Genomic DNA, 9945 nt, shown 5'->3' with positions numbered 1-9945 from the left:
TCATTCATGTTTGAAAATTTCTAAATCATTGTTAGTCATATAGTGTTTTATTAAATTATTCGTTTTATCTTGACTATTGAGATTCAGCTACTATATAAATATATTTTTCAACAATGAAGACCTATAAACAAAATTACATAGTAAGATAACAAATGAATTTCTTGAATACAACATACGATTTATATGAAAATGAAATATTTGAATTTTTTACTCTAGTTCAGTTATGTGTGTTTTTAAAAATTTTCATTACTAAATTAGTTTTAATTGTAAATAGCAACTAAATATTATTGCCCCTCCTAAAATTTAGATCAAGATCCGCCACTGGTTCAAAATGACAACAATTCTACACTTTGATAAATCCATATCCCTCCCATCCAAAGAACATAATCAACACCATTCTGTAAACCACTTTTAATTGGAAGAAGATTTTGTAAGTAGTGAGACTTTCTTGTTGATGGTAACACCACCAAAAACCAAGCCAATCATAAAAAAGTTGCCAAACTCGATAAGAAAAAATAGCAGGAGAAGAAGAGATGACCTGCAGTTTGTGGCTCAATCTAACACCAAACACATAGAAGATTATTACCAATAAAATTATCAATCATCTTGGCTAAGTTCCACTTACTTGGGATCATAACCAAGATAGTTCTCCAACCAAGAGAACGAGTCTTCAAAGGTGCCCAAGATTTCCAAACCATATTCTACAACTTTTGATCCTCTTCATTAACCTCATCCCCTAGTCGAATGACTCTGTAAGCTGACTTTAACGAGTAACAATTAGTAACCTCATGGATCCAAAGCCATTTTTCTTCAACATCTTCCTTCAACCCGATCCCTCTAGAAAGCTCCAGAAATTTCTCAATCACCGGGTTTTCCACTCAAAAAGCTTTCTTCTCCAAGAAAACTACCAATTGAACACTTCCTCCTTCCAAACACCTGACTGACCAACCCTCACCCCTTTATCAGAACACAAATTGTATGTGCAACTTCATATTATATATTGCTACATACACATTTATGTAAAATGTAACACCGTGTTTTTTTGTTCACGTTTAATTTATTAATTAACTATTAACGGATTAATTTTAGAAATTAATTGACAATGTTTTAGGCTAAACCTCAGTTGAGTTTTAGTCTTGTATTATGATTTTATTTTCTTTCCTGACTTTTCAAGTTTTTTGGAAAATAAAAGTCTCTGAGACGATTTCAGACCGTTTTGCTGAGGTTCAGTCAAAGAAAAACGTGATTTTGAGTTTTATAACTTAGAATCGAATTCCAATTTTTCCATTGACTTCAAAATATTATTTCAAGACAAAACAGACATTAAGTTTGTCCATAGCCCATCTCTTGATATTTTTCACCTCAAAATTCAAGTTTAGGCATTTCAGGCGAAAAGCTTAAATCAGGAGATCGTACATCCCGGAATGAAGTTAACCGTAAATACTTGGGCACAACTTTAATCGTAAAATCTCATCATATTAATCAAGTCAGAGTATTGGTTGCATTATGAGTCAATTGCTTGTCAATCAAGTAAAAGTATTTTTTTTTTCCATATCTATTCACTCACCTAACCTCGTCCTACCATCATGCATTGACACCTCCATCTAGGCAATCTAAAAATCAGATTTTTTACCAAAAAATATGAATTGAGGAGGAGGAGGGCACTCCTATAAATACCCCCACCTCACTTTCTCTATTTAAGCTAAAAACCTTCTAAAAAGTGCAAGGTATTCTCTTCTTCTCTTCTCCATCTCTCACACCTACACCATGAGATACTTACCATCTCTTAGTATATTGTTTATGGGGTTGAGTTTATGTTTTTTTAAGTATTTTTTGTTGGTCGTGGTTAAAGGGTCTGATAGTGAAATCAAGTGAACATTTAAGGAGTTTTTGACTTATGTAAAACTTGAAATTTTTTCCTTGTTTTTGGATTGAAAAACTACATCCTTGGACAAGTTTAGAATAGTTTATTTTTCTGTTTTAATGCTGAAAATTTTAATGTTGGTGTTTGAATTGTTAAAAGGTGGTGATTTATACATCAAATGAACTTTTAATGTGTTTAATGATAAGTTGAAAAACCAAAACTTTTTCCTTGCCATTTGGCCTAAAAATTGTGGCCTATATGTATCTAGGAAAAGTTTATTTCTTTTTTTAAAATCCAAAATGTTTAAGAGTTTTAGTGTGTTTTAAAGTGTTAAAGTAGTGTTGTTAGTATGCTTAGTGGATGTGCTATCAATACTAAAAAGCCAGGCAATTACCTAGAATGAAATGTTGTTGGATGATATCTCTTGGGCACATTGGTGAAGTTGTGAACCATATTAAGTAATAGGATGACTTTTTGTTGAAAAAGTGTTGTTTTAAAGTATTATGTATTAAGGGTTTAATTAGTAAATGTTATCGTTTGATTTCCAAGTTAGAGTAATGATTTGAGATAAAAGATGACTTATTAAAGTCTTAATTTTATAAACTTAAAGTGTTATAAAGTCTTAGATAGTAAGTTAGTTAAAGTGTGAACGTTGTTAAGATAAACTTGCTTTAAAGTGGTAAGTTTAACTTAAAAGTCTTGATTTAAAAGTGTTGACTTTGGCTAAGTTAGCTTACCTTGAAGTGGTAAGTCTAAACGTAAGAGGCTTGATCATTGGGCCGTTTAGGGTGATTCAGCAATGGTTCGTAGTGGATGTTAGGTTTTTCTCTATTGCATAAAATGTTAAGATCGGGTCTCACTCGAAGCATTCGCGATGGGAAATATCTTAGGTTGGGCCGATCATTATAAAAGAATGATTAAAAGATTTAATATGTTAACATCGGTTGATGTGCATATTCATTGTGAATAATGAAGTAGTAGAGAGGAAAATTTCGGGAGACAAATGAGCCTCAAGATCTTGAGAAGCTCGGTGATGGCGGTCATGCGTCAGCAAAGCCTTAAGGGAGGGTCTATGTGATATGAGTCTCCTATATTTCTGGATGAGATATTCTGTTAGATTAGACTATTCTCACATGGTGAGCTAGACAAACTCTGAAAAACCATCTTTGCAATCAGGATCGATGAGAGGGATGCCTAGAAAGTATTTGATACGATACCATCTTGAAATGGACAATTCCATTGGAATAGATCGATCACATATACTTGCGAGTAATGAATTTGGTGCATTCAAATCGGCTTGTTATAGGACTTGTACTCTTGGTTATTTCCGAATAGTTTATTTGGAGGATATTGGCGTAAGGATGGATGAACCAAACATAACATTCATATATTGTACTCGTGGATATTTATTCCCAAATCTTGAGTTATAAGCATCATTCATCATCGACACAGTCGTGTATGATAACATGTTATATTTGTATTTGTTTTTCTTCTTTGGTGTGATATTCTGCGTAATTTCATGATGATAGTGAAGAGTATTCATTGGATGTTTTACTCCCTCTCTTTCTCTTTGGTGTACTTCTATACATCGTTGTTTAGATGGACCGATCGATAATGATTCGGAATTATCGATTCACGATGACCTAGGAGGGGACGTGGAGAGTTGATATGGCGAGGATTAGGACTTTGTGTTCCAACTTTGACACGGTGGAGGAGATGGAGGTTGACGATGATATCGACTATATGGAGTTAGTCTGCATAGAGGACTTTGTGGAAGTAGTAGACCTCTCATCCGACTTAGTGCCTAAGGAGGATCCGAGCGAGGGCTCTAATACTCCCGCTAGTCTTGGAGCTAGCCGCTAGGAGTAGCTTCTCTTCTTTTGCTCTTTGGAATAGGGATACATGTGTAGGGTACTTTTTTAATGCTGACGCCCTCAGCTTATATCATTCTTATTTTTATTTTACAGATTTAAGTTTAGGCGATGATTAGATTACGCCTTGTATTTTTCAACCATATTGTACTAAACCAAGCAACACCTTGATGCGTGTGTTGCGAGGTCAAATCTTTTATAATGAAAAGCATTCAGAAAAGTGTTATACCATTTTCAATTACCATTAGGTATCAATTATTTGCTTTCCGCGGTTTATAAAATGTGACGTCTTGAAAAAGTATTGAATATAAGGAAAACCATTTGTGATCTATATATTACATAAAAGAAAAAAAATTACCCATTTTTCTAAGAGATTGATTATATTATTTATGAAGTGGTTTTCGGGACGTTCTACCTTTACTTGAATATTTAAAAACAGTGAGAACTTTTTTCTTACTACTTATATTCATTTGAATTTATCTATTTTTTTAATGAGACTTATTTTATCCACATAACTCACTTCTTCCTTCACATACTTATACCTAGGGTTGATAATAAACTAAATCAACTTGATATTCGTTTGAAATTCGATTCGTTATTTAGTTTAATAAATTTGGTTCATGAACCAAATCAGTTGAAATTGAGCTGAAAATTGAGCTCGTTAAGTAAATGAGTCGCACTTAAGTTGGATACAGTTCGATTCATTAGGTTCATGAGTTGGCTCGATATATATTTATGTATATATTTATTTATTTATTTATATATATATATATATATATATTTATGTATATAAACTAATTTTTATGCTTATTATGATCCATACATTATATTTTGTATTTATAAACAAGGTAATATTTATATATCTAAAACATTTTATAGTATTTTTTAAAATGAAATAATTATTTGAGTTGTCCAAATGAACCAATTCGAACTTAACCGAACAGTTGGCGAACTTTAAATTAGCTGAACTCGAGCTAAAAAATAACTCATATCGAACTTGAGTCGAGTTTCAAACCGAACCAATCCTTATTGAGCCGAGCTCTAGTTCGACTCGATTCGACTTGTTCACAACCCTACTTATACCTATAGGATCACTTGTTAGGAATAATGAAGCCCAAAGTAATGGAAGATTTAATTAATGGACTAAGCTAAGAACAACACAAATAAACTTGACATTATAACTTGACCCAAATAATATTTAAAGCATTAAGTTTAAGAGTCTAGTTTTATATTTGAACTTATCCATTATTTTACTTATTTTACTCAGATAATTCAGACTTCCAAATTCCTAAGATGCCCACATGGTGATGATATGCAACATAGAACAATAATCCATGAATAGGTACTAGCATCCCTAACCTATAAGTATATAGCTAACCAAACTTTATATAGCTACTATATAGTGTCCTTTCCTTTTTAGATGATCGCATTACTTTAAATTTATTCAATTGTAACTTCAATGAGAAGTCAACTCCCCCATCAATAGTTACATATATAATTCATTAATTCCTTAACTAAGTTTTTCTCCATGTTAGATTGCATGTTTTGTAACGAGTCCTTATAAGTTTTTTGAAACGTTTTTTACCCTTTAAAGTTTAATCATAGTTACTAATAAATCAATTAAACATAATTCAAATGTATGGAATGCGCAAAAAAAATGGTTCAACCTAAACTAGAGAATTACCCAAGACACGAAAATAAAATAATGATAAAATTACTTAGTACCTCTAGTTTAATTTTGTATTTCTTTCTTTGCACGATTAACGCTATTAAATCTTTGCACAAATCTTTTGGTCTATTTGTAGTTCTATTTGAAGCTAATTATTATACTAGAAATTTTGTATTGAAGGGTAGCCATATAGTATAATAATTAGCTTCAAATAGAAGGCAATTTAGGCACAATGGAAAGAGCATAAAAGCTAGATCTACTTTTGTTCCTTCATCATAGTGTTTAGCACTGTATCTATTAGGGTCAAAGAAAGACAAATAAAAGATATATAACTTTTACAATTGCCTATAGTGAGTGTGAGTCGATTTTCATTTTCCTTCAATAATTTTGTCGGGTAGCAACTCTAATATTGTCCTAAATCATAGTGCATGCATAATGGAAGTGGTTACTGTGTATTTTATCTATTTACTTTTTTCCTACGGTGCTAGACTCAAAGAACAAACTACATGAAGCTCCATTGAGTCCTTTCTGCTGTAAGTATTCAACAAAGAGAATGCATTTTTTTACATTTGCAGATTGAAGTAATCATATAATTGTTTAGATAAAGCAAAATCATATGACAGAGCTAAAAAATATGTTTATTGTTTTTCTGATCCCTTTCTAAACCGTTCTTTCAGACTTATACATTGAGCAAATTAATTAAAATGCAATATGCTACAAATACACAAATACCGGTAGTTACTGAGCTAAAATCACAACTTAATTGGACGGAATAAAAAATAAAAAACTTAAGTGAATTGCGCAATTTATTCTTTTCTTTCGCCTACTTTGCAACCAAAGGAACTCAATATGAAAACATCCAATTAGATTGCATGCTTGATCGTATAAACTATGATAATCCTTAGTTGGATATGACAATGTAACTTACTCAAGTGGCCTTCAAAAATGTACTTTTAACAACTTCAGTTTCATAATTTTGTTTTAAAGTTATATATTTTATTAAAATATAAGTACTGTGGTATACAAAACATAGAGCTTAGTACAACGACAAAAAAGAAAAGCATGGAGCTTAGAAATAAAATTACAAACAATTTAGGATGTCTAGTACAAAATGAATATTCATAATTGTTAGGAGACATGGTATCCCTACTAGAAGATTATGAGGGAAAATGTATGGTGCCTTATAATAACAAAGGATTAATTAAAGATACAATATTGAGAAAAACTAGATGCACCTCTAATGAGGAGTTTTAGAATAAATGATAGTGGAAATTTGTCCATTGGAGTGAGCCGAAATTAGGTTTCAGAAGTTGGACAAAACATTTCGGCCACACGGCCCATGCACGTTGATTCTTCAAACCATTCTTAGGGATAAAGGTGTTATATATATATATATATAATAATTTATTTAAATTATTTTAAAATAACATGTAATAATGGTTTTGTCGTTAGCCAGCTAAGCAGAGATGCTAAGAGCGCAAATCAAGAGAATTCCTGGGTTAAATTTGGTTCGCTATAAGCACTAAAATCTTTAAGTGATTTTACACGTAATTAAGATACTACTGGAACATGTATGCAATTGGATATGTGTGGATCGTTGGCATTACAAAATAGGTACAGGGAAGATCAAGAAAAGATTTTACTCAATGGAAAAAGTGATTACTCCATGCATTCAAATATGGAAAAAGTGATTACTCCATGCATTCAAATAAAGGAAGATCAAGAAAAGAACTTTTGTTGCAATAACCTACAAATTTAAAAGAAAAAACTCAAGTCCAGACAGACGTGTTTTCTACAAACTAAAAACGAGAATTGGCTGCAAATTTACTCAATATACTTTGACTTTTAAATTATTGCATTAGTGTAACTTTTCTATTAATTACTAGAGTTTTTGAAATCGACTATTGTATAGGTGTTTTACCTTTTTTTTTTTGGTCCCACTAAAATCGGCAATCCAAGATGAGTTTTTTTAATCAATTTCTGTAAAAATCGTGCACCAGGATGGAGTTTTTGATTTTTTTAATACATAATCAAAATCGGTAGTGGAGAATGAGGTATTTGGTTTTTTTTTCTGCTATAGAGAATCGGTTATGCAATTGGAGATTTTGGTTTTTAATTTTTTTTTTCTCACTCCAGAATCGGCTGTGGAGTGGGAGTTTTTAAAAACCAAAACATCCAATTGCATAGCCGATTCTTAACAGTAGAAAAAAACCAAAAACCTCCTTCCCTACTACCGATTTTGATTATGTATTAAAAAAAAATCAAAAACTCCATCCTCGTGCATGATTTCTACAGGAATTGTTTAAGAAAAACTCTTCTTGGGTTGCTGATTTTAGTGGGTCCAAGAGAGAAAAAAAGTTAAAACGCCTATGCAATAGCCAATTTCAAAAAGTTTACACTACTTTAGTAATTAATAAAAAAAGTTATACTAGTACAGTAATTTAAAAGTCAAAGTATACCTAAGGAGTAAATTTGCCATAATTAACTAGATTTTTGGGCGGAGATTCTCTCCATTATTTCGCTTTCTTTATTCCTTTGTCCAGCTCACTCATTTGATGGTTGTTAATTTTTCAACAAACATTTAACTCAATATTTTATTATTCACACAAAGTCATAAAGTATTGAAAATGTTGAGATATTCTCTATTTACTTATGAAATAAAGAGTATTTAGACCCATATTGTTTCCCCAACCTAGATGTTTGGCAGAATTTAGTTTTAATTGATAGAATTAATAGCTGATCAAAAAATTTATAAAATTAATATCAATTAATTATAGATGAATTTAATATATAAGTATTTTAGCTAAACTGAAACACTTATTCCCATTCTATGTATCTTATTTTATATTTTCAAGTTACTTTTAAATTTTAGACGTCTCTTTGTTTTGAATTTTGTTTTCTCTTTGTTTTGTAGCTCAAATCCCATTCTATGCATCTTGGGTTCAAAGGCATGTTTAGACTTGCACATAGACTTTCTTTCCTGTAAGCCCATATAGTTTGAGAAAAAAATAGTTGAGGATGGGATTTTATAAATTTCGTCATTTTGAAATCTATAATAATTGGTTGATTATTTATAGAGTCGATTTTTGGATAATTAAAATAATTTATTAATAATATTTGATTGAGCTTCAAATGTCTTCTCCCATCTCTTAGATTTATATCATGTCAATCAAAACAAGAGATAAAAAAGTTACGACCAAAATTGCTTGCAAGCAGCAATGTACACATCAGTACATCACTGTTACATGACATCCTTTTAACCCTTATGTTTACAATTGTAGTGCAAAACCAGAATACATAAGTACCTCGGTCTACCCTCTATTTTAATTTTACTACTTTAAGTAGTATTGAGTATCTGTTTTAATTATTTTTTATAGACAAATATTTGTATTTTTATGATGAGTAAGATTTGAACTCTCAACTTTCTTATCATTTTATTCCCTAAGCCTTCCATCCAAACCAATTAAATAAGTTATGACTCTTACTATCAGTTTCAATTAGCTTCTGTATCTGCTAGCATATGTGTGAGTACTGTAAACTTTATTTGAAGTCATGTATAAATGGATCTTAAGAAATCATAGTTTTCACATCCATAAGAATAGTTACAAATCACTAACCTTTCCCCATGGCGATACGATCCTCCATTTAGTTGTTGTTTGGTGTTCTTGGTTTATAGAGTAACTTTTCTATCTCCTTCCCGTTCTTACTATGCTCTTCCTTAAGTGATGGCTGATAGAGCAATCTTTATGGGCAGAGATAGGGACAATGTTTATGGTCCTTTTTCTTGTTAGTATAGTGCTTCCATCAAACACTATATATAGGTTCTTTTCCAAGAGTCTTAACATTTCATTGATGACTCTTCATCCAAGAGTTATGTCATGAAACAATGAAATGATATATCCATTCATGTCACAAGAGGCATATTTCTTACATTCTCCCACTTGTCTCATGTGACAATACAATTCATGATTTTATAAACATCAAACATAATGCGCATATTCAGAATATGTTTTCCATATTCATTACATTACAAGTCATGATTAAGAACAAGAACTAATAAGAGTCATGGCGGTTGTACATCACTTATTCGATATAGTCCCTTCCATGTACTACTATATTAGCTTTATTCTTAACATGACACATTAATGAGAATCATATAATAATGTCATTTAGAAAGAAAATTTTATTTTCAACATTATCATTCTCACATGTGTACATAAATGTGAAAATAAAATATTAATCAAAAACTTCAATATTAACGAGCTCGAAGTGTCAAAATATTGAGACTTTATTAATAACATAATGTTCAACATTCATTTGCAAACATAATACCCATATTTGTTACATGACCAATAAATATTTTGGACGGTAACCCTTTCGTCAAAGGGTCTGCAATCATAAGGTTAGTGCTAATATGCTCAATTGACACTCTAAGTTTCTGAACTTCTTCTTTAACGGCAAAGTATTTCACCTCCATATGTTTAGCACCTTTGGAATACTTGTCGTTTTTAGAAAAGAAGACTGCTGCAGAATTATCACAA

The 9945-nt window shown here is 31.2% G+C and overlaps 1 long non-coding RNA gene across 1 annotated transcript in view; it reads right to left on the bottom strand.

Moving 5' to 3' along the window:
- Window positions 56-9945, bottom strand: part of LOC109350761 — a 13796-nt gene continuing 3906 nt past the window's right edge. The window contains exon 3 of the long non-coding RNA XR_002108126.1: window positions 56-68. This is a non-coding gene — a long non-coding RNA (uncharacterized LOC109350761). The remainder of the gene's footprint in view (window positions 69-9945) is intronic.

Source organism: Lupinus angustifolius, chromosome LG06 (assembly GCF_001865875.1).
Source record: "Lupinus angustifolius cultivar Tanjil chromosome LG06, LupAngTanjil_v1.0, whole genome shotgun sequence".
NCBI lineage: Eukaryota > Viridiplantae > Streptophyta > Magnoliopsida > Fabales > Fabaceae > Lupinus > Lupinus angustifolius.
This window is presented reverse-complemented; position numbering and strand designations above follow the sequence as displayed.